Source organism: Lynx canadensis, chromosome C1 (genome assembly GCF_007474595.2).
Source record: "Lynx canadensis isolate LIC74 chromosome C1, mLynCan4.pri.v2, whole genome shotgun sequence".
Lineage (NCBI taxonomy): Eukaryota > Metazoa > Chordata > Mammalia > Carnivora > Felidae > Lynx > Lynx canadensis.
This window is the reverse complement of record NC_044310.1, coordinates 143670266-143696032: the sequence shown is the minus strand read 5'-3', so window position 1 is coordinate 143696032 and position 25767 is coordinate 143670266. Positions and strand designations below refer to the sequence as shown.

General features: G+C 37.1%; 1 protein-coding gene and 1 pseudogene across 1 annotated transcript in view; one reads left to right on the top strand and one right to left on the bottom strand.

Moving 5' to 3' along the window:
• GALNT13 (polypeptide N-acetylgalactosaminyltransferase 13) overlaps positions 1–25767 on the bottom strand; it is a 560096-nt gene that overhangs the window by 495002 nt on the left and 39327 nt on the right. The gene's annotated exons all lie outside the window — the stretch shown is intronic.
• Positions 8748–11168, top strand: LOC115519858 (annotated as a pseudogene).

Below are 25767 nucleotides of genomic sequence, written 5' to 3'. Positions count from 1 at the left end.
TTTTTTCTTAATAAGTCAACGTTACCAATACAAAGATGCTACATGAATAATACTCTTAAACTAATTTGACCCCACATCCCTCTTCAGTGATTCTTCCAGCACCCTGCTTACCTTTGAAGCAAAACTTCTGGAAAGAAATATGTATAATCACCGTCTATACATCCCATATCCCTAACCTCCTATTCTCTCTTAAACCCAAAAGGTTTTAGCCCCTGCAACTATATGGAAACCTTATTTGATACAGTCAGTGTAATGGTCAAATCCAATGGTCAATCCTCAAGCACCATTTTACATAACTCCTAAGCAGCATTTGACATAGCGTGGTCAAAAACCTTGTGCTCTTTTTTGTAAATCTTCTTCTTTATGTCCAGGTGTAGAATTTAATGATTCATCACTTGCATACAATACCCAGTGCTGATCACAAGTGCCTGCCTTAACATCCATCACCTGTTTAACCCATCCCCTGCCCATGTCCCCTTCAGTAACCATCAGTTTGTCCTCTATAGGTAAAAGTCTGCTTCTTGGTTTGCCTCTTTTATTTCCCCTTATGTTCATTTGTTTTCTTTCTTAAATTCCACATATGAATGAAATCATACAGTATTTGTCTTTCTCTGATTTATTTTGCTTAGTATAATACTCTGTAGCTCCATCCACATCATTACAAATGGCAAGATTTGTACACATACCACAACTTTTTATCCAATCATCGCTCTTTCCATAACTTGGCTAATGTTGATAATGCTGCTACAAACATTGAGGTGAATGTATCCCTTCAAATTAGTATTTTTGTATCCTTTGGGTAAATACCTAGTAGAGTAATTGCTGGATTGTAGGGTAGTACTATTTTTAACTTTTTGAGGAACCACCATACTGCTTTCCAGAGTGGCTGCACCAGTTTGCAATCCCACCAACAGTATAAGAGGGTTCCCCTTTCTCCAAATCCTTGACAACACTTGTTTCCCGTGGAACTCTCTCTCTTTTCTTTTTTTTAATTTCTTATTTGATCATGCAGCAAATTCCATTGGCTCTGCTTTCAGACTTGACTCACTTCTTACCAATTCCACTGTTGCCACCAAGCCACCACTCCTAACTCCCTTTTAAAAATACAGCTTTATTGACATAGAGTGTATAGACAATATAATTCACTAATTTAAAGTGTACAATGCAATGGCTTGTAGTACAGTCACAGAGCTATGCACAATTTTAGAACGCTTCTGTTACTCCAAAAGAAAACAGTTCCCCTTTGCTATAATCTCCTAATGTTCTCATGGACTCTAGCTCTAGGTAACCACTAATCTAATTTCTGTCTATGTAGAGTTATCCATTCTGAACAGCTCTGTTTGAATACGGCGGTGTCTGGTACAGACACCTAAGTTACCAACCTACCCAAGTCACAGCCCTACCTGGTCTCAGGTTACAGTGTTGCTGTCTTAGTCCATTCAGCCACCTATGGCCACACCACTGTGGCCCACAAAACTAAAGTGGGTCATGTTTTCTTATTTTCAGGCCATTTGCAGTCTGACAATGGTATGTCTTTTGTCACAAAGGCCACCCAAAAATGGAATGATAATCATGGTATCAGATGGATTTTCTACACTTCCTATCATTCAAAGTTTTTTGCTGACTGTTGTAATGACGTCCTCAAAAAATGACCGAAGAAAAGATACCTAACCAACCTTCTAATCAACTCCCGGTCCACCCACCTGAGAAAGGCAGTTGGCTTACTAAATTTGGCCTTTCCCCAAAAAGGGGTCTTTTATTGACCACCTACTAATGAAAGGGGTAGGAAATTCCGTAAAACCATTCTGAAAATACGGGATTCCACCCAGTCCATGGCGCATTTTTTTTTTTTTTGGCCGTAGTAAGAACCCCAAGCCAGCCTGACTAGTATACCTTTAGGTAACAGCCCAGACAAAAGGGGACTAGAGTATTCAAATTTAATTCTGGGTCATCTTCCTCTTGATCAACATGGTGCCAGAGCATAGGGCAAGAAGCTCTTGGTTGTGTATACTGCTAACTGAATGCCCCTACAGTGGCGCATGTGAGCCAACATGAAAGGAATCTGTAATTTTGTAAAAATATCTTCTTCCTTTTTACATTTACCTCTTCCATATGAAAGGTCTGGATCAGAGTAGGAGATAATTGAAAACAGAGATGCAGCTATATTTATTGAGCTAAGACACACCAAATTTCATGGCTTTCAAGGGAGATTAACAACCTTGACACCTGGGGAGAAAACAGATTGCATTCCAAGAGATGGAGGAAAGGGGTGGGGACAGTTCACGTTCTCCCTGTCACCTCAATCCAGCCTCAGAGCCTGGCAAAATAATCACATGGCCTGCTCGAGTGAACCAGCTCTTGTGGCTGGCAGTCTGACTACTATTACATTTGTCACCTAAACCTCGATAATTTCTCAAGAGTAGAACTGATTTATAGTCTTTTGTAGGTTTGAATTTTAATATAAGCATGTATTACTTTCGGCATAAAACTATTAACCTAGTTAGAAAAATTTAAGTATTTCTTTAATTTATCCTACAGTTACAATTGAGTGCCTACACTGATGCCGTCAATGTGCTTGGCATGAAAGATAAAAGATGTAGAAAGACATAAGCCTTGCCTTCTGGTTTGGGACCCAGTAGGGGAGTCACAGAAGACTATTGGAGTAGAGATAAGAACGGAGATATGTGAAACATTAGGAATGATTCCAATATGTGAAACTCTTTTTAGTGTAGTTATTATATGCAATTATTAATGTGAGACAATGCAGCAAAAAAAATGGAATTATTGAGCATAGAGAGATTGAAAGAAGAGTGAAACTCTATATAGAATATTTATAAGGCAGATGCCACTTGTTAAGACAGTCTGTTACACACTGGTCTTTTTAGTCATGGTTGGGTATAGGAATATACATTTTATGAAAATGTTACAAATGTCAAAGCCTAAAATATATGTTAATGAGACTTTACAAGCAATAGATTATCATTAAAACATAATGAAATTAAGTCTTCATGAAGAAAGCTTGTAAAAAGTATATATGACCTTCAAAAAGATAATGAAATTCAATAGTTTTAAAAAGTGTATTCGTCAACCTAAAAATTGTTCATCATTTATTTGTTTCAGGTATTTAATGACAGCTCAGTATTCGTCTTATAAAATGGCATACCAGTAGTTTAACCTTGTTCATTAATAGTTACCAAGAGGGAAAACCAGAAATCCAAAATGTTCAACTGGATATAAAACCTAGAGATTTAAGACAACAGTAGAGCATTTAGACAGTTCCCAGCAGACATCTGCCAGTGAGCTGGCCATCTTCTGCCATAAATCACATGATTAAAAAGAAAATAAATGTTTCCACTGAGATATCAAACCATTAGAAAACCTTAACCTCAGCTTCCTAGCTGGCCTTAAGGCTTTTCAATTCTTCATAACCAAAGGTGTAAGGAATGAATTACAAGTGTTCCTTATTTGAAATGTGGAGCATACAGAGGCTATTTCTTCTCTAGGCTTTCTTTCCAAAACAGAGGCATTTATTTGTAGAATATAATGAAAAATAATATTAAATTATCTTTAAATTTATATCAGAATCACTCTGCTCCAGCTGGCAATTAGTGGGATACAAAAAAAAAAGGGGGGGAGTCAAAGAAAAGCCCGGAACTCTAGGGCACAAAAGGACCCTAGCAGCACAAAGGAAAAGAGATTTGACCACAGAAAGCTCTAGAAAATTGGTTAGAGCTTTCTGAAATTTTACCTTAGAGCTGCATAAATGTAAATAAAATTTTATTTGCCTGCTTGAATATTTTAATATAGTGAATTTTTAAGCGTACTTGATATGTGAAAGAAATGCCCACTCGTTCAAAAAATAACAGGTAAAATATTCAGTCCTCCACTCCAAGGGAAAAAAAAAAAGCCCACTGTAATAAAGCTACCATATACTTAGTTATTACTTTGATTTGCTACTTCAGTTTATGTTTTTTTTTTATTTCCTGCAAGCTTCCTGGCAAAGTTATTAATCATAAATTATGGGCTTTAAAAGACAGGCAATTAGAGGGAAGACATAAATAAAGAATTAAAAATCAGAATATTTATTAATTAGTCTCCAATTAATTAACAGTAAAGTAAAATTAGTAGATACCTAAAGAATGAAAATTCGTATTCGTATCAGCAAAGCAATCTTGTCTTATCAAATTGCTGAAGAGTGTAACTTGTTAATCAATATAAAGGAATCTAATATAATGGAGCATATAATCCAATAACAGAAAACATAGAAGTATTATAAATTAGGGAAATTTCCCAAAAACACATGATAAAGGGAAAGATATAACTTTTTTCAATATATAAAAGTTGGGTAGAGATTACCATTAATGTACAAGCAAATGAACAAGCAGACCAAAAACAAAGCAACATTTTCCTTGTCTTCAGGGAAAACTACCTATTAATTCAATTAAGGATTGTGCTAACTGGAGAACTGTACATAAAAAGTAAATACTGGTTTTGACAAAATTATATATTAGCAAAGGTGGGATGAAGTAGGTCCTTTTTTACTTTGTGGGTAATGTAAAATGATAGAAACTTCTTGGGAAAAGTGTGGTTTATTAGAAATAAGTATAACTCTATTACCTATTTTCTTAAAAATAATCATATACTTTGAACCAATAATTTCTGAACTGGAAAACTCTCTTGAAAAGCCCTATAGGAGAGAAAACGCTTTTTACAGGGAGATAGTATCACATCATTGTTTATTAAAAGGAGTTCAAAATAGATACGTAACTAATTGACAGAATATTATGCTGCTGTTAGAAACTTATGCAATTTTGTAATAACATGAAAAAAGCTTATATGATACTTGTAAAATTCAACAATTTAACATACACACTTGCTTATAGACTATAATCACAACTATTTTTTTTTTTTACCTTTTTCTTATAAAAGTACTGGAAAGAACAGAGGCGAATGTGTGGATTTTTTTTTCATTCCTCATATTATTTTTACTAGTTTTCAAATTATCCAGAAATAGTATATATTAACTGAATGATGGCAAATATATGTTTTGCCTGAAAGTAAGAGAATTACCACATAATAGTGATAAAATATAAAATTCTTAGTGATGTGATATTTGTGCATACGTATACGTGAGTGTATGAGCACACACGGAGCTATGATGAAATGTAACACCTAGAGAGAACAGACCCAAAGGACTGTCAAAAGAATTTCACAAAAGACAGTAAGTGAGAAGGAAAAGGAGGGCAGAACTCCCTATTAAAATTAAGCCTGATTTAAGCATTCTGTTTCCAGATTTCTCTTTTTTGTTTCCAAAACTGTCTACTGTTACAGAATCTATGTGACTTTGGAAAGATAAAAGTTAGTCCCCACATAAAATTCTATTAAAACTCTACATTCCTTTCAGGAAACTAGCTAACTTTCCAAACCTGAGTCTCATGCAGGACTCAGGAACTATCTTTTTTTGGTTGCATTTGTGGTTTTTATTCCAAATAAATACCTTCCCAAAACCATCAGGACCAGTATTTAAAAGCAATGATTGAAATTGGGGAAGACTACTCATTTCTTTTTTTTTTTCTTTTCAAATTTTTATTTAAATTCTAGTTAATTAACATACAGTGGAATATTGGTTTCAGGAGTAGAATTCAGTGGTCAATCACTTATGTACAATACCCAGTGCTCATCATAATAAGTGCCCTCCTTAGTACCCATCAGCCATCTAGCCCATTTCCCACCCACATCCCTCCATCAACCTTCAGTATGTTTTCTATCTTACAGAGCCTTTCATGGTTTGTTTCCCTCTCTCTTTTTCTCCGTCCCATATGTTCATCTGTTTTGTTTCTTAAATTACACATTTGAGTGAAATCAAATGGTATTTCCCTTTCTATGACTTATTTCACCTAGCATAATACACTCTACAACTACATCATTGGAAATGGTAAGATTTCATTCTTTGTGATGGCTAATATTCCAATGTGTACATATACCACACATTCTTTATCAATTCCTCAGTTGAAGGACATTTGGGCTCTTTCCATAGTTTGCCTATTGTTGACAGTGTTGCTGTAAACATTGGGGTGCATGTATCCTTTCAAATCTGTATTTTTGTATTCTTTGGGAAAATACCTAGTAGTAAAATCATTGCATTGTAGGGTAGTGCTATTTTTAACTTTCTGAGGAAACTCCATACTATTGTCCAGAGTGGTTGCACCAGTTTGCATTCCTGACACCAGTGCAAGAGGGTTTCTCCGAATCCCAGAATCCCACCAACACCTTCTGTTTCCTGTGTTGTTAATTTTAGCCATTCTGATAGGAATGAGGTGGTATCTCATCGTGGTTTTGATTTTTAGTTCCCTGATGACGAGTGATATTTAGCATCTTTTCATATGTCTGTCAGCCATGTGTATGTCTTCTTTAGAAAAGTGTCTACACATGTCTTCTGCCCTTTTTATAACTGGATTCTTTGTTTTTGGGGTGTTGAGTTTGAGAAATTCTTTATAGATTAGTATAGGGATACTAACCCTTTATCAGATATGTCATTTGCAAATGTCTTCTCCCATTCCATAGGCTACCTTTCAGTTTTGTTGATTGTTTGCTTCGCTGTGCAGAAGCTTTTTATCTTGATGAGGTCCCAATAGTTCATTTTTGCTTTTGTTTCCCTTGCCTCTAAAGATGTGCCTATAAGAAGTTGCTGCAGCCAAGGTCAGAGAGGTTGCTGCCTGTGTCCTCCTCTGAGGATTTTGATGTTTTCCTGAAGAAGACTACTCACTTCTAATCACTCTCACTGTTGCAACCTATATTTCCTCAAATTCAACTAAGAAGAAACAACATGAATGAATTTTATGTTGCTCATGTAAGGAAACTTTAATATATTAAAGACATACCTACTTGAGCTCCAAAAGGCTCTTCCCTTCTATATGATTTAGATTAAAATGGCATGCTAAATAAAGTGCCTGAGAACTACAGTGATTGCTGCTACAGAAAAATGTGGTCTCCATCAATAGTATCCTGTAACCTGAAAAAAATCATTATTGAGTTAATGACAGAATGATTAGATTCAAAAAGCAAATTACCACGAGCAAAAACTCCCTGTTAAAAGCAAGCACCCATATTATTTGTTTCCACTGAGACAAAAAAAATGTAAAAGATGTACTGTACAACAAATATAATCTATCCTATGGTCTGTTTTTAAATGTCTAATCTAAAAATGCTATTTTAAATGACCTTAATTCTCATTTTAATGCAATAATTAAATAATACTAAGTCTCTAGGTCACCAAAAACTGTATGTCCATTTATCACTTTGTGCCAGTCATTGTCAATTAAATCAACTTCTGGAAATAATTTTTCTTTCAGAATTATTTACCAGAAATGAGCTATGTGGAATATGGTGGGAGGCTGGAGAACAGTGGGGGGCAGGAGAGAAATGATTACCACCCTACTTAATTTTGCCTCAATTGTTATATATCTTTTCTAGAAATAAGATTTTTGTAGTTTACAATATTGCAGTGAGAAACAATGAGTTATTAATGGACAATTTTTCTTATTACAGTTTATTTGTGAGTCAAAGTTCAAATTCTAAAAGCAAATAGTTCATAAATTTTCTGCAAAGGTTTTATAGTTTTATAGCTTAAATAGCAAAAGTATAATGCTTCAATATCAATAACACCTGGTTTGCCCACGGGAAGATTATACTTTATGTGGCTGGATGGTTATAATGTTTTCTTTTGATTTTGATAATCCTAGTAAATACATTCTAACCACTGATTGACATCCAAACAAATCAGTGAGTGTGCTCCATTACGACATGTCTTATCTATTAATTTCTGTGGAATGACACATTGTTCAAACTGAGAAAGAAAATGCTAGTATGGGGGCGCCTGGGTGGCGCAGTCGGTTAAAGCGTCCGACTTCAGCCAGGTCACGATCTCGCGGTCCGTGAGTTCGAGCCCCGCGTCGGGCTCTGGGGTGATGGCTCAGAGCCTGGAGCCTGTTTCCGATTCTGTGTCTCCCTCTCTCTCTGCCCCTCCCCTGTTCATGCTCTGTCTCTCTCTGTCCCAAAAAAAAAAAAAAAAAAAAAAAAAAAAAAAAAAAAAAAAAAAAAAAAACGTTGAAAATGCTAGTATGATTCCTCTGCTGAAAAAAAAAAAAAAAAAAAAAAAATGCAATCAGTATAAAGATGCTCAGATGTCCCACATTCATTCAGAGCTCCACCCCAGTGCAGAACAGTAATCAACATTTTATTTTTCTTTTTGCTCCACATTTCTGGCAGATACCTACAAAGGCAGCAATCTGAATCAATGAAGCCTATTACTGATGCATTGGATCTTTTTCTTTATGCCATTTTTAATTCCTGGTTATTCCCACTCTTCTCATTTTATTCAATTATATTTCTCTTTGATCATATTTAAATCTTATTTCTCTTCACCATATTTTTAGATTCACTTTTCACTCATCTCATTTCCTCTCCATAGTCTCCTCCTTTTTTTTTAACTTATAAAAATCACCTAACCAGGAATTTTCACTTCAATTTGAAATCGGCTCTGCGGGATATATCATCAGATGTTTCTTCTATTCTTTCCCCAACTTTCCAGTTCTTGTCTTCCTCTTCTGTGGAGATGACACCATCTCCCCTGGCTATCCCAAAGTTTCCCCATCATCTCCACTTGCCATTTTACAGAAACTCATTTTCTCTTATTCCGGGCCTGACTGTATATTCTCAGTTCCTTCTTCATTTCAAACCAAACCAAAATGGTAATTTTAACACCTACGAAAGACTGTGTTTATAGTCATGGGCCAATCAAGTTCAAGTACTGAGATGCTGAAATAACAGCACAGGTATCACAACAATAAATATTTGTACCAAAGAGACAGAAATACATAAAGTGTTGGGGTGTTTTGTTTTATTTCTTTTTCTCTAAACTTCATCACAATATAGTATGGTTAGGAGTATTACACAGACTTTGATTTAAGTCCTCACATACACCACCGTTTCATTTGGAGATACTGCAGAGATTAATTTGCCCAGGCTAACCCCAGTTGTTCCCATGTTTACAAAATGGCAATAAGAACAATACCTGCTTGTAAGTTCATGGTAAAGTTATGTACATAGAATGAGAATCAAAGGAAATGGGACACTGTAACTAATCAGTACATGTTAGCTACCACTATTATTGTGATCGATATTATGAACAAAATAATTTGTTAATACAACTCAAAAAGAGAGAAGCATTTAAGATTTATTCAAATAGAAGCTATTTATTTCTCTCATTTGGCAAAGTGAAGTACCTATATGCTTCCAACCCTTTGCTAGATGCGGGACAACTTACTTCACTGAGCTTATAATACAGCAATTCCAGATAAAATCAAAGACCTGTTCAAGATTAAGATTTCTGGGGCCAACACTACTGTTAAGAGTATTGATGCCTTGACTCACTTCCAGTGGCCTGCCTCACGGCCCACGGGCTTTGCTGTTGCCCCGCAGAACTGCTTCCATTACAGTCCTTCACCAAATGAGGCCAGTGTCCACAACACTGGCTCCTCATCTCACTCGGGCCTATGCCAAAGACGTAAGATTTGGTGTGAATGCCCAAGCCTTAATGCTTCAAGGTGTAGACCTTTTACCAGATGTTGTAGCCATTGCTGTGGGGCCAAGGGGAAGAACAGTGATTACTGAACAGAGTTGGGGAAATCCCAGAGTAAAAAAAGATGGTGTGACTGTTGCAAAGTCCATTGACTTAAAAGGTAAATATAAAAATACTGGTGCTAAATTTGTTCAGGATTTTGCCGATAACACAATTGAAGAGGCTGGAGGTGGCACTACTGCTGCTAGTGTCCTGGCACGCTCTATTGCCAAAGAAGTCTTCGAGAAGATTAGCAAAGGTGCTAATCCTATGGAAATCAGGAGAGGTGTCATGTCAGCTGTTAATGCTGTAATTGCTAAACTAAGAAGCAGTCTAAATCCGTGAATACCCCTGAAGAAATTGCTCAGATTGCTATGATTTCTGCAAATGGAGACAAAGGAATTGGCGACACCGTTTCTGATGCAATGAAAAGGTTTGGAAGAAAGCGTGTCATTATAGTAACGGATGGAAAAACACTAAAGGATGAATTAGAAATTACTGAAGGCATGAAGTTTGATCGAAGTTATATTTCTCTAAACTTTGTTAGTACATAAAAAGGTCAGAAATGTAAAGTCTAAGATGCCTATGTTGTATTGAGCAAAAAGAAAATGTCCAATGTTCAGTCCATCGTACCTGCTCTTGAAATTGCCAATGCTCATCATAAGCCTTTGGTCATAAAATTCTGAAGATGTTAATGGAGAAGCTCTGAGGATACGGGTTTTGAATAAGCTAAAAGTTGGTCTTCAGGTTGTAGCAAGTCAAAGTTTCAGGTTTTGGTGACAATAGAAAGAACCAGCTTAAAGATGTGGCTGTTGCTACCGATGGTGCAGTGTTGGGAGAAGAAGGATTGCCTCTAAATCTTAAAGATGTTCATCCTCACAACTTAGGAAAATTAGGAGAGGTCATCATGACGAAAGATGACAAGGCTCACAATAAAAAATGTATTCAAGAAATCACTGAGCAGTTAGATAGCACAACTAGTGAATATGAAAAGGAAGAACTGAGTGAATATCTGACAAAACTCTCAGATGGAGCAGGTGGGCTGAAGGTTGGTGAGACAAATGATGTTGAAGTGAGTGGAAAGAAGGAATTACAAATGCCCTCAATGCTACACGAGCTGCTGTTGAAGAAGGCACTGTTCTGGGAGAGGGTTGTGCCCTGCTTCAGTGCATTCCAGCCTTGGATTCCATAACTCCAGCTAACGAAGATCAGAAAATTGGTACAGACATTATTAAGAGAATACTCAAAATTCCCGCAATGACCATTTCTGAAAATATAGGTGTTGAAGGACCATTGATAGTTGCGAAAACTATGCAAAAGTTCCTCAGAAGTTGGTTATAATGCTATGCATGGAGATTTTGTGAATATGGTTGAAAAAGGAATCGCTGATCCAACTACGGTTGTTAAAACTGCTTTACTGAAGGCTGCTACGGTGGCCTCTCAGTTCACTACAGCGGAAGTTGTGGTCGCCGGAATTCCTAAAGAGAAGGACCCTGGAATGGGCAGAATGGGTGGAAGTGGAGGTGGTGTGGGAGGTGGCATGTTCTAATTCCTAGAATAGTGCTTTACCATTATGAATGAACTGTGAGAGGGCACTCAAGGCAGAGGTCCTCAACAATAACTTCAGAAAAGTCAGATGAAGGAAATGACTGGAGAAAAGGCTCGCTGTTATTTAAGAAAATCACTATAACCATCAGTTAACTGGTTTCAGTTGACAATAATATAACGGTTTACTGCAGTCATTGTCCATGCTTCTGGATAATTTATTTTATATTTTTGAATAAAAAGACATTTGTACATTCCCGATAACCGAGTGTCAGAGCTATGTACCAATGCACCGCTTTCAACTTAAATCACTGAGGCATTTTTACTACCATTCTGTTAAAAGCAGGACTTTGGTGCTTGCCATCACCCCATCACCAGATGAAAAGTTAAGAAACAGCCTTTCTGTAGAGAGTAAGAATAATTGTGTACAAAGTAGAGAAATATCCAATTATGTGACAACTTTTCTGTAAAAAAAATATTTAAAGTTTTAAAAGAGAGTACTGATTTTATTTTTATTTTGTTCTTTATGCATTTCATCGCTTTTTTTATACTTTGAAAAACTAAGTTTACTATAAAAAAAATAGGAGTATGCATAAATTTGCTGGTAGACTGGTGATCCAAAGGCTCCTGCGGGACACACAGGTGGAGCCGCCAAGGCAGGTGAGTATAAGAAACGAATTTCAGGAGAGGGAAAGCTGGGGAGTCAGCAAACCAGCGTTAACTAAAGCCATGGAAGTTGGACAAATGTGTTCAGTGAGAGTGTGAGTGTGAGGGGAAGAAAAAAGAGGGTGCCACAAAGAACCTTATAGAGTACCAATTTAAAAGAAAGGTAAGCCCACAGGTAAGAATGGGCAAGGGCTATCCCGGGAAGAAAGAAAAACAAAAACAAAAACAGGAGCACACAACATTGTAAATTCCAACAGAAAGAATGTTTTAAAAGAGAGGAAGTGATCAATGGTACAAAGTTATGCCAAGAGATCAAAAACATGTGTTCTCTAGACACCCCCAAGAACTAATTTTTGTGGCCTTAGAAAGAACAATTTCAGACAAACAGAAAAGGCAAGTGCCCGGTATGTTCTGGCGTGAGTGGAGGATGCAGATTTAAGACTGAGAATATACATATTCTGGGAAACGTCTAGCTATGAGTAGAGACAAGAGTTCCCGGGTAGGTGAAAGTGGACTTGGAATAAAGGGAGGATTTGTGCACGGATGCAGGTTTGTTTATAAGGGGAATGATCCTTTGACATGTCTAATGCCAATGGGAAGAAATCAGGAAATCAGGGGAGAAGAAGAAGGCTAAAGATGCAGAAGAAAGAAAATACTTCTTTGAGTCAGGGCTTTTAGAACATACACAGGTACAAGATCCAGAACATGCGTGAAGGCTTTGGCTTAAAGAGGAAGAAGCATCAGAAGGGAAGAATGAAAGAATGTGTGGGTAGTGGTAAATTAGCAGGAGCTTCCTGGCTCACGGAGGCTGTTTTCCCTGTATGTCAGCAGTTAAGAAAGAAGAAAGGAGAGTAGAGCATAGTAAAGTAGAAAAGCTTTTATATAAAACTGAGGAGAACAGGGGAGCCTGGGTGGCTCAGTTGGTTAAGTGTCCGACTTCAGTTCAGGTCACGATCTCAGGGTTTGTGAGTTCCAGCCCCGTGTTGGGCTCTGTGCTGACAGCTCTGAGCCTGGAGCCTGCTTCGGATTCTGTGTCTCCCTCTCTCTCTGACCCTCCCCCACTCGCGCTCTCTCTGTCTCTCTCTCTCTCAAAAATAAATAAACTTAAAAAAAGAGAACTGTGGAGAATGGAAGACAAATTTCTAGAAAAATACATAAAAGTTGCATCTCAGAGTGGAGGGCTCAGCTGAGGTCATCATCCCAGATTTTTGCCCCATCTCCTTGGTGGGCAGCACTTCCTCTGACGCCCTCCCAGAGGACTTCGGCACGCCTCCCTCACTCTTCCTTTTTACTTTTACCTTCCAAGAAGAGGATTAACTCCAGGTGGTGAGGATTTCATGTTGTGTTTTCCATCTTTTTTAAAGAAAGTATATCAATTTAAAAGTGAGATTGTTTTCAGCATGACCAAATCAGATATAATACTGTCTGATTCAAATCTCAATGAACTTTTAGTCAGCATGGCTTGAATGTGCTGAAAATGACTTAATGATGATGCATCTTACCAAACCTTTGCACTCATACCTGTAGACACAGCGAGGGAGGAAAACACAGCGAAGGAAGTAGAAACCCCAAGAATTTCACTCTAAACTAACTGCATGTTGCTAGGAAAAATATTGTTTGTGGTCATGACCAATATGTATAAATGTTCAAGTGGCACTCTTGATTTTTCTGTCTCCCTCCTCCCTTCCTCTCCTTCAGCTGGACCCTTCTGTTTCCAAGATACCTTCTAGTCTGAGTCTTTGCTGCTCAATTGGGTGTCTCCAGTACTGACTGAGGTTGCCTGGCAACATGACCAATAGAACATTCACCAGCCTGTGTGGCAGCTCTATTTTTTGGTTCGCAGGTGGGGGATTTGGACAGAACTGTATGAGGTTTCTGCTTTGCAATTCTGTTTGATTTCAGTGAGCATCTAATGAAGTTTATTACTTACAATATCATTATTATAGTTTATTGCATTATTCAGCATTGTACAGAGGTTTTTGTTTGTCATCATAATTGTTAATACTTCCAGCAAATTTATAAGATTGGAACGGTGCTTCAAAATACTTAATTACTTTTTGGAAGCTTATTAGCATAAAGACAAATTTTTTAAAAAATATTAAAAACCAAAAGGTTATTGACAGGGAGAGAAGTACGGGGAACTTCTTGGGAATTGGTTCTATATCTTGGTCTGGATAGTAGTAACAAAAGTGTATAGCTATGTAAAAAGTACAGATATATCAATCTGTATACTTAATATTAGTGCACTTTGCACACTTTAATATACATACGGCATTTTTTGAGAGTTTTAAAAAGTAGTGACAAGATGAATAAATATACATACGCATATAGAAACAGAGGCTATATAAGCTTGATACATTTTAGTTTGGGAATAAAAATAATCCCCAGGCTTTTATCACGGAACATAGTATCTTCTTAAAGACTGGGCATTGCTACTACATTTAATCACTTTAACAATAGAGACTATTTGGCCATATGGCAACCATGCTTTAACTAATAACTTGCTATTTATAGAAAAGGAGCTTTAACTGTCAATTCAGATGGGCAAATTGAGGAGAGCAGACAGCACTAATAGCCACACACTGCAAAAGATTTGCTATTTGCTTCAGCCACACTGGAACGAAGCGGAATGCCTCAGATACAAAGATCACATCCAGAAATTTATCTCAAGAAGACACTTCATGCACAAAGTCATAGATATGCCTTGCTAGTCTCGTTTCTGAAGTGTCTAAGACCAATAACATCCTACAACGTAATGTGTACAGAAAAATAGATTTGCAAAATGTAACATAAAGTTAAAAAGAGAGGTCTGGGGCACCTGGGTGGCTCAGTCAGCTGAGCATCGGACTCTTGATTTTGGCTCAGGTCATGATCTCACACTTTCCTGGGTTGGGGTCCTGTGTTAGGCTCTGTGCTGGTAGCAGGGAGCCTGCTTGAGATTCTTTCCCTCTCTCTCTGCCTCTCCCCTGCTCACACTCTCTGGTTCTCTCTCAAAAGAAATAAATAAACTTAACAAAATAATGAAAAGTAAAATAAAACAGAGGTCCTTAGTCACTTTATTTCCTTGCATTTTATTTATAACATTTTATTGTACAACCTCCATGTTACAGAATGTGGGCATTTTTCTGTTCTTTACCCACTGGACTTTCTAAAGAGCTTAACATTGAGGGGCCTCCTGGATGGCTCAGTTGGTTAAGCCTCGAACTTCAGCTCAGGTCATGATTTCATGGTTCATGGGTTTGAGCCCCTCATTGGGCTCAGTGCTGACAGCTGGAGCCTGGAGCCTGCTTCAGATTCTGTGTCTCCCTCTCTGCCCTACCCCTGCTCATGCTCTCTCTCTCTCTCTCTCTCTCTCTCAAAAATAAATAAACATAAAAAAAATTTTAAAGAGTTTAGCATTACAATTATGCAATTTTTCAAAGTACTTTCACACTGTTCTTATTTCATTTGATCCTCATCATGCCCTTAATATATATTGCCCATTTTATAAATGAGCAATCTAAGGCACAGAGAATTTAAGTGACTTTCCCAAAGTGACACACTTTCTCTAAGCAAGCAATCTCCACAACCAGAACAGGAAGCCAGTTTTCTAAATACAACACCATGTTGTTGTTCAGTTAATACCTATTTTTCATTTCAGAACTGGCAAAACTTCACAACAAAGCCAGTTCCTGTAAAAATTCAACTTCGATTAGAGTAATTAAGTCTTTATCATTTTATCTGATGAATTTTAGGATGTTTCTTTTGACAAGAGGCTATGTCTGGGGCAATATAATCATGCATAGAATCATGGTGCTTTAAAGCTGTCACATAGGTGGTGGAGGTCAGTTCAGCTACCTAACTGCTTTGTCAGCTGACAAAACTGATGTCCAGAGGGTTAGAATGACTTTCACAAGTTTCATAACTTTTAATGGTAGAATTCAAACCGGAAGTCATCTTATCCGTCTCTTGGTTCGACATTACATAAAGTGCTGCTATCGGAAACCTAAATTTTGAGCAATATTTCACTATGGTTCAAAGTATAAAAATGATATATTTAAAGGGCAGAAATGGAGACTCTCAATCCCATCTAAAAGATAAAGCTTCATCCAAGAAAAACAAGGTAAATTGCCTTCCTGCCCTATCAATCAGTATTAGGCTTGAATAAACTCTGTCCTCCCTTAAATAACTGAATCTAATGTTAATATAAGATGAGTAATATAAAACATACTATTTATTGATCCTTTCCTATGTGACAGACCCTTTGCATATATTATCATATTCTATCCTCACCAAAATGTTTTAAGATACTAATTATCATACCCCTTTACAACTGAGAAAGTAGAACAAGTTAGGATAAGAACCTTGGCTCAAGGTCACATAACTAGCAATTTGCAGAGCTGAGATCAGAACCCAGAGATCAACATCTCTGTTTTATGATAGAATCTGTGCATTTTAACGCACATCATCCTGCTTCAGAAATTAGATTACCAGAATGCATTTTGCCCATCTTCTAATTGCGAGTGAGATTGCTAAGAGCCCACCAAATAGCTATCATCGTCTCCCCTACTAGGGACATATTCAGAGCCATTGTGTGTGCAGCAAAAATACTATACACACCAGCTACTTTTGCAACAAAGAGTAATGATGCTTAGGTAGAAAATATTGGGTAGAGTTTACACAGAATTTCCTTGAAGAAAGCTAAATCAGCTGGTAGCATGCCCCTTTGCTATTGCAATATTTTTTTTTTCCATTCTTGCTGCATAGAATACAAATACAACTGATGGCTGTGCTCCAGTAGTCATGTTAAACCACTGGAAAACCCTTGAGGATGAAGTCATATGACCAAGATGGTAGAATAGGACTACAGAAGGAGACTAGATTCTCTAAGGAACAAGGTACCGCAATCCCAGCTCCACAATGCCAGTGGCCAGAGTTCCTTTTGCAGGAAAAAACTTGAACTTCACCTTATTTAAAACAATGAAATCTTGTTACACATAATCCGTTGAGCTTCAGTTGCTCACAAAACAGTGATAGCAACAACTCACTTTTGTGTGGAAATGCTACTGAAGATAGCATTAATTTGAGATTTCTGGTTCCAGTAATTGCCGACTAAGTAATGTAAAGGAAAAAACTCATCTTGCTTTGGAACACTTGAAAAGTTGAGTTAAAATATATGTGAAAAAAATGCAGTTTTGCTTCTAATACTTTGAAAGTCAAAAGCCACCAGAGAATATTGCTCTTACCCTAACAGTAAGAAAAGGCCAGATAATCTACAAAATAATAACTTTTCTTGAGCTCATAAGAGAGCTGGAGTTGCAAGGCAAAGAGATTAACCAAATTTCAAAGGATAACAGTCATTCTGAGGAGAGACAGGACATATGAGCCTTTTCACCTTTGATAGAACATGAGAGGAACAGGTGCTCATTATGAAAGAAGGTAAGAAGAAAATAGCTAAAATTGTAACAAATACTTGAAGGCCAGAATGGGTCACCAGAACAATATAGACACCCTGGGATCACCCAGACACAAAGGAATATGCATTCATGTGTAAGCATTTTTTTTTTCAGACATCTACCAGCTGCTTAGCAGAAAGACTGAGGTCAAGCAGGAGACCAGAAAAAGCACTTTGGTGTCACAAAAACACAAAATCTTTTCTGATTCCCCAGACTCTTCTCTAATGCAAAGCAAAACTTAGCCTTTTAGGACACAAAGCAGAGATCTGTTACCACTGGGGGAAGAACAGGAACCTCTTCCACCAAAGAACCCCACAGAGACAAGTAAAAGTTTGGGCGGGCACCATGGGAGGAATGGGCAGGAATGCGGAAAGAGCCATTCTCCCAAGTTCCAGATGCGCAAGGCATGTCTAAGGTTAAGACTGGAGGGAAGGAACCCAGGACCCTCCTGCACCCACCAGGAGCACTATTCTTGGTAACAAGCAATAGCGCTCTGCCACTTGGGAGTACAAGGGTGCAACAAGAACTTTGCTGTGGAAGCATGGGACACATCCTAAAAGAGGGAAGGGTAGAGAACAAACAAGAAATCCTCTGGCACTCTAGGTCCCACAGTAAGCCCAAGAAAGCAGCAGCTCTGCTTCTGGAACGTGACATCTGTGAAAAAAAACAACCAATCAATATAAATCATCAGATTAACACAGTAAAAACAGAAAAATTGGGTGCCTGGGTGGCTCAGTCGGTTGAGCATCCGACTTCGGCTCAGGTCATGATCTTCCAGTCTGTGGGTTAGAGCCCCAGGTGGGGCTCTGTGCTGACAGCTCTCGGAGCCTGGAGCCTACTTCAGATTCTGTATCTCTTTCTCTTTCTGCACCTCCCTGGCTCATGCTCTGTTTCTCTATCTCTCAAAAATAAATAAACATTAAAAAAAATTTTAAATCATCTGATAATCTCAATAGATACAAAGGAAGCATTTGATAAAATGCAAAACCCAGTTATGATTAAAAATCCCAGCAAAACAAGAGAAAAATAAATTTCTCTATCTAATGTATGATATTTATCAAAAATTAGTACAGTAAATAGCATTCTTAACAGTAAATTGGTGACAGTATTGCCTTTGACTCGGGAATAAGAGCAGAATGTCCACTCTTCCCACTTCTTTCATTCAGCATTGCTCTGGACATTGCAGCCAATTGAATAAAATATGAATAAGAAAAGTGTAAAGCTTGAAAAGTATTAAATAATATTATCTGTGATCAGAGAAAACATAGCTCTTTATATAGAAAATCCAAAAGAACCTATTTAAAATATTAGAATTAATAAGTGAGTTTATGATCTGCTGCAGGCAAGCTCAATATTTAAAACAAAACTCTATTAAAGGAACAAAAAGAAAATAAGGTTTTAAAATTAGATAATATATAAGAATATCTGACTGCATAAAACATCTAGGACAAATTAACTACAAGTATAAGACATATATGATTGAGACAAATTAAAAAGACCTAAACAAATGAAGTATATATACTGATCTAAAAAGTCAATCAGATTTAAAAAGTCAATATTTTAAGCATACTAATTTAATGTTCACAGATTTAAAAAGTCAATATTTTAAGCATACTAATTCTTTAAAAATATACTTAACAATAGTTTGAATGCAATTCCAACTAAAATCCCAACAATTATTTTTTGTGTGTCAAACTTGACAGAGTAATTCTAAAATTTGTATGAAATAAGGCAAGGTCAAGATTCCCGGAATAAAAACATAGTGAGGGAACTTGTTTTAACAGATAATATAAATAATTTAAAAATGACAATAGTTAAAATAGTGGCTTAATTAGAAAGAAGAAATTAATAGCCCAAATAAAAGTAATAGTAGGCCCCCAAAACACAGACATATACAGCACTCAATTTATGATAAAGATGGCATTTGAGAGCAGTGGGCAAAGACAGGAATTTTCAGCATGATTCTGTAACAACTGGATATCCAGCTGGAAGAAAAAATAGGACTTGACTTCTACCTCAAACCAGCCACAAAAATAAATTTAAAGGAAAAGATCTAAATGTAAAGAGGCAAAAATATGATTATAATTAAAATTAGAAACTTTTCTTCATCAAAAACTCCATTAAGAAATTGAGAAAGTTGGGGCATCTGGGTGGCTCAACCTGTTAAGCACCCAACTCTTAATTTCAATTCAGGTTGTAATCTCACAATTCATGAGAGCTGTCAGCACAGAGCCTGCTTGGGATTCTCTCCCTCCCTCTCTCCCTCCCTCCTTTTCTCTGTCTCTTTCTCTCTCTCTCTCTCTCTCTCTCTCTCTCTCTCTCCCTGCCCCCCAAAAATAAATAAATTAACTTTAAATAAAAGAAAAAAGACATTGAAAAAGCAAGTCACAGAGAAGAAAAGGTATTTTGCAATATGTAATTGAAAGGGGACTCAATTCAAATACAATTAACTTCTGCATATTAACAATAAAAAAATCAACGCACTAGAAAAGTAGGCAAGACACTTGAACAGGCAACTTACAGACAATAATATCTATATGGCAGTTAAACCCATAAAAAAACCACATTTACAATAGGGAAATGTAAACTCTGTTCTCATCAGAATGGCTACAACTAAAAAGACTATACCAAGCATGGATACAGATGAAACAAAGGGAACTCTCGTACACTACTGACTACAATGTAATTAGTGTAACTACTTTGGAAAACTGTTTAACAGTATCTACTAAAATTGAAAAGTTGTATTCAATATAACTGAGCAATTTCATCACTAACAGTAATGCATGGATATGTACAGCAAAACATATTTAAAAGAATGTTCATAGCAGCACTATTCATAACTGCCCAAACCCAGAAATAGCTCAAGTGTCCATCAACAATACATGGATAATTACTCTGTAGTATTTTTCTACAATGGCACACTACCTAGCAATGAAAATTAATGAATCACACAAAAACATTAATGAAACTTAGATATATAAATTCAGGAATGCATGTTGTATGACTTACATATATAGATTTAAAAAATCAAGCTAAACTAACATTTTGTATTTAGGGATGCATGATAAAATGTTAAAACTGCAATGGACAAGCAAGGAAGTGATTACGAAAGTCATGAAAAAGTTATCCTTATGGAATTGATGGAAGAGGAGTAATGTTTAGAGGCAAAACAACAGGATTTTTGAGATGCAGAAAATATTCTATTTCTTTTTTTGTAAGTTTATTTATTTATTTTGAGAGAGAGAGAGAGAGAACATCTGTGAGCAGGGGAGGGGCAGAGAGAGAGGGAGGGAGAGAATCCAAAGCAGGCTCCATGCCGTCAGTGCACAGCCTGAAAAAGAGGCTCCATCTCACAAATGGTGAGATCATGACCTGAGTTGAAATCAAGATTCAGACACTTAACTGACTGAGCCCCCTGGGTGTTCCAGAAAATGTTCTATTTCTTGATCTGCACAATGAAGTTACATGGGTCTTTGCTTGTAAAGTTCATTGTTTTGTGCTCGTAATGCATAAAAATTCACAATAAACACATGGAAAATGTCAATAATTCTGGAATTAAATCTTATAAATTTAAAATTATGATAAATGAGATAGAGTTCCATGAACATAAGTAACATATATTGAGAATTTACAATGTGTCAGGGACCACTGTAAGTGCTTTATCTTTCTTTTTTGTTTTTAAATTTTTTAAGTTTATTTATTTATTTTGAGAGACACAGTGATGGCACTAGTAGGAGATGGCCAGAGGGGGGGGGGGGGGGGGGGAGAGAGAGAGAGAGAGAGAGAGAGAGAGAGAGAATCCCAAGCAATCTCTGTGCTGCCATCACAGAGCCCAATGCAGGGCTTGAACCCATGAACCATGAGATCATGACCTGAGCCAAAACCAAGAGCCAGACACTTAACCGACTGAGCCACCCAAGGGTCCCTGTAGGTGCTTTACCTTATTTAACTTTCACAATTATTCAGAAAACATACTACTTCTCCTATCACATTTCAAGGGTGAAGAAACTGAGGCCAGAGAGCTTACATACTTGACACACAAAAAGTCACGCAGCTAAAGTCGCGTAGCTAAAATCTCACATTACAAAAGTCACATGGCTAAAGACGCCTCATTCTGGGATCTGAACCCATGCAACGGTATGGTTCTGGAGGCCAGGCTTTTAAGCAGCATATTATGCTACTTCTCCAATATAGGAAAAGAGAGATACTCTCTATGTTGGGTGTTAGTTTTTTTCCCTTGTCAAAATTATTGTTTAGTATGATGGTAAACTAACTCTAAAATATTGGTCTTTCATGCACCCAAGATATTTAATCTTTAATTTAGCACTCTATCCTTGTTTCAGTTTAAGCTCTGCTAAGGAAGGAAGACAAATCATATTAAGATGACATATTTACTATTCTAATTTATAATTGAGCAATATCATAAATTACACTGTTCCTGTTGCCCAGCATAGGAATGAATGTATCTAAGAGATTCATCACTAACCATAAGGGATACTTCTCCCTAAAAGTCAGAAGATGTTTCTCCCTACCCCAAAGACTTAACTGAAGAAGGGGCAAACCCTGAAGAAAAACAAAACAAAACAAAATAAAACAAAATAAACAAAAAAACAACTATTTATCTGACTATTGGTAACGTCATTTTCCAGTTCATTCAACCTGGAAATCTCAGTTATTTTTTACAGAAATGATGTGCAGTGGTTACAGATTCTGGAGCTTGACTTAACACGTTCAAGTGTCACCTGGGCTATTTTCTAGCTATTTAACCAACAACAATTTACTTGGCTAAATTCTGCCTCAGTTTTCTCTTGTGCACAATGGGGATGACATCAGTATCTACCTCTCAGAGTTGTCTGATATAAAATTAAATGACAAATGTAAGTTATTTAAAACAGAGTCTGTTACACAGCCAATACCACACAAGGGATTCTGGTTATTATTACTCCCTGTCCCCATCTCCTTCAAAGCCTCACTTCAATCTAGTCCTTGTCTCCATTCCCACTGCTGCTACCTCAGGTCTTACCCTCCACTCTTATTCTTACACTGCTCTATTTTCCTAAAATTTGTTATCTTATCTACAAGTCTTCCAACTGGAATCCATTGTGAAGACCACCAGGCTAGTATTCAAATAGAAATTTTTGTTCACGTGATTGGCCTTCCCAGAATATTCTTTGGGTTTTTTTTTCTATTGCCTACCAATTAAATTCAAAGTTCTAAATGTGTTTATCACTATTTCCTACAGCCTAGCCCCAGCCTGTTTTGAGACCAACACAGGAAACTTATCCTGCTGCCTAATTAATGTCAAGTACGCCACTTCAATTCTAAGCTCTTTTATGCCATTTCCTTGACTTCTCAGTGAACATTTTCCACCTGCACCAAGATCTAGTGCAAATGCAACTTCCATGATGAAATCTTGAGCGAATGCTGTTCAGAATTAAACCTTTCTTAAATCTCCTCTAATGCTTTATTCTTTTTCAGGTATAGGGACTTGTTTTTTTATTATTTCTCAAATTATTTAAATGGCTTTATCAATTCGATTACTTTAGGCCATTCTCCTGACACCATATCCTAATACCACATCCTTCGTTTATGCCTGTGCCTATGTTATTTCCTTAAATTGAACACAGAATTTTCTTGAGTCATTTTTGTCTTTCCCTCCTACTTGCTGCTCTAGTACTAAACCAGCATGGTGTTTCTCATATTAGCGGAGCATGCAATTAATATCTGTTGAATGAAGTGAAATATTATCACTAACTGTAATCACTAGCTTTGTTTTTCAGAGACCAAACACGAAAATTGAAAGAAGCATTCTGTAAGTCCTTTATTCTCTGTGTGAGAACACAGAGTGACCTATTCTCTCTTAGGGCAATAATATTTTAAATACCAGTAAGTTCGAAAATATCCCTCAGGTAAAATGTTGCTGGCAGTTTGTTTCAAGAAGTTATGTGTAAAAGGACTGGGATCAGTGGATGATTGAAATGGAAAAAGATGAAGATCACCAAAGAGATGGAAAGGGAAAGTATCAGTGTGGGCAGTGTGGTGTCGTAAGCACGTCCCTCAGTGATGACATACTTTACGAGGACAAATAGGGAGGGCGATAATTAAGTCTAGCTAAACTCTTCATTCCATTGCATGAAATGGCAGGAGAACTGCAGGAAAACAGTGTGGTTAGGCATTTCAAATTTTGAGGAGAAGCATAAGATATGGTCTCTGCCTTAAAGAGGGAACTTTTTCACTTTTTAAGTTTTCTTTACACAAGCAGCATTTTTTAAAGGCGATTTGTTTCAAATTGCCAAGTGGTCCTATTAGCAATATGTAACAGCGAGAAACTTAGCATGTCTGATTTCATACTGCTATTTCCTTTGCTGCTGTGATATATAGTTTAGTAATTCTGCTTAGCCCTGTATGTAGGCACGTTACAGCTAAGATCTGCAGAAACTACTCTTTACCCAAAACCTACTTCACCCAGAAGATAAGGAAGTACAGAAATGATTATTCTATGATTAAGACTTACAGGAATGGCATGACCAGATTCCTGTACACAAAAGTGAACTGAGCAAGGACAAAGAAGTTACATGACCTTTCTTGGATTTCTACAGATATTAGTCACCTTTTGACTCCAACTCCTTTCTACCATCCCCTTTTGCTAATGTACAAGCAGCTCAAATTCTATGCTAAGGGAAGATGCTTCTCTGGGATGGTAGTCTGCCATTTCCTCAGTTTGCTGTCTTTCTGAATAAAGTCACTTTCCTTGCCCGAACCCCTTGCCTCTTGACTTACCGCCTGTCCTGTGGGAGCAGAATAAGCTTGGGCTGGGTTACAAATGAAAGGCAATTATCATTTATTTTAGTTGAAATTCAATAATCAACTACTTATATACTAAAGAATTCTTATGTATGATCTGAGGTTTGGGAGCAGTGTTTTTATGCAAATAAAAGAAAGTTACATCAACCACAAATTTTCAGTCCTTAACACTCAGGTGAAAAGTATAAAGAAACAGGACTTTAGAATTGGATCAGCCTCAAAGCTTCATTGCCATGAATGATAGATTGAAACTTCCTATTGTGCATTTTCCTCAAACAAAACAATGGGGACAATAACATACCTACTTCATCATATTATTGCTTAGATTAAATGAGATATTGAATGCAAAGTACATGGGATAGAGTAAATACTTAATAAATTTTGTTTCCTTGTCCACATGGCTTCAATGTCCATAAATTGTTTCATAAAGCATCAGATGAGATTATGGCCTCAAGTTAACTGACCATCATTTCAACTATTTTCTTTATTTTATATCTGTAAGTTTGTCCTGTCTCTTTCAAAATAAGCATTTCAGACTCTGGAAACACTTCACACTGCCTCTTCTTTTCTACAAAAAGCACACACATTTCAGCCTAGATATACAAACAACACACAATAGGATATATATGTGTGCTGATTTTATATACTGTATATTTACATGGTGATTACCTAAATGGTTTGTTTCTTCACTAAAAGTTAAAAGATGTCTACATTTATAAAGAAGGCTGGGGGCGCCTGGGTGGCTCTGTCGGTTGAGCATCCGACTTCGGCTCAGGTCATGATCTCACGGTTCATGGGTTCGAGCCCCGCGTCAGGCTCTGTGCTGACCGCTCAGAGCCTGGAGCCTGTTTCAGATTCTGTGTCTCCCTCTCTCTGACCCTCCCCCATTCATGCTCTGTCTCTCTCTGTCTCAAAAATAAATAAACATAAAAGAAAATTAAAAAAAAAAAAGAAGGCTGAACTTTAGTTTCTTTTGGCACATGTCAATCAACAGTATTCACTGAGTACTTTTGTGGTGTACTTTATGTAATGTTAGGATGCTTATTAACAAATATATTTAAATTGAATTATCAACTTACTTTGTACCTGGAATTGTGCTATACTTTACATGTGTTAACACACTACAAATTAAGTAGTTCCTAATATTACATCCATTTTATTTTTTATATTAAATGTAATTTATTGTCAAATTGTTTTCCATATAACACCCAGTGCTCATCCCAACAGCTGCCCTTCTCAATGCCCATCACCCACTTTCCCTGTCATCCCACCCCCCATCAACCCTCAGTTTGTTCTCAGTATTTAACAGTCTCTTATGGTTTGCTTCCATCCCTTTCTGTAACTTTTTTCCCCCTTCCCCTCCCCCATGGTCTTCTGTTAAGTTTCTCAGAATCCACATATGAGTGAAAACATATGGTATCTGTCTTTCTCTGCCTGACTTATTTTACTTAGCATAATACCCTCCAGTTCCATCTAATCTTACATCCATTTTAAAGAAACATTAAGTATTTTTTTTTGAGAGAGAGGGAAAGAGCAAGCAAGGGAGAGAGGTGTGGGGGGGGGGGGAGAGAGAGAGAGAGAGCAGAGCCAGACATGGGGTTCGATCCCACAAACCTGGGATCATGACCTGAGCCAAAATTGAGAGTCGGACCCTCAAATGACTATGCCACCCAGGTGCCCCGAGACATTAAGTAATTT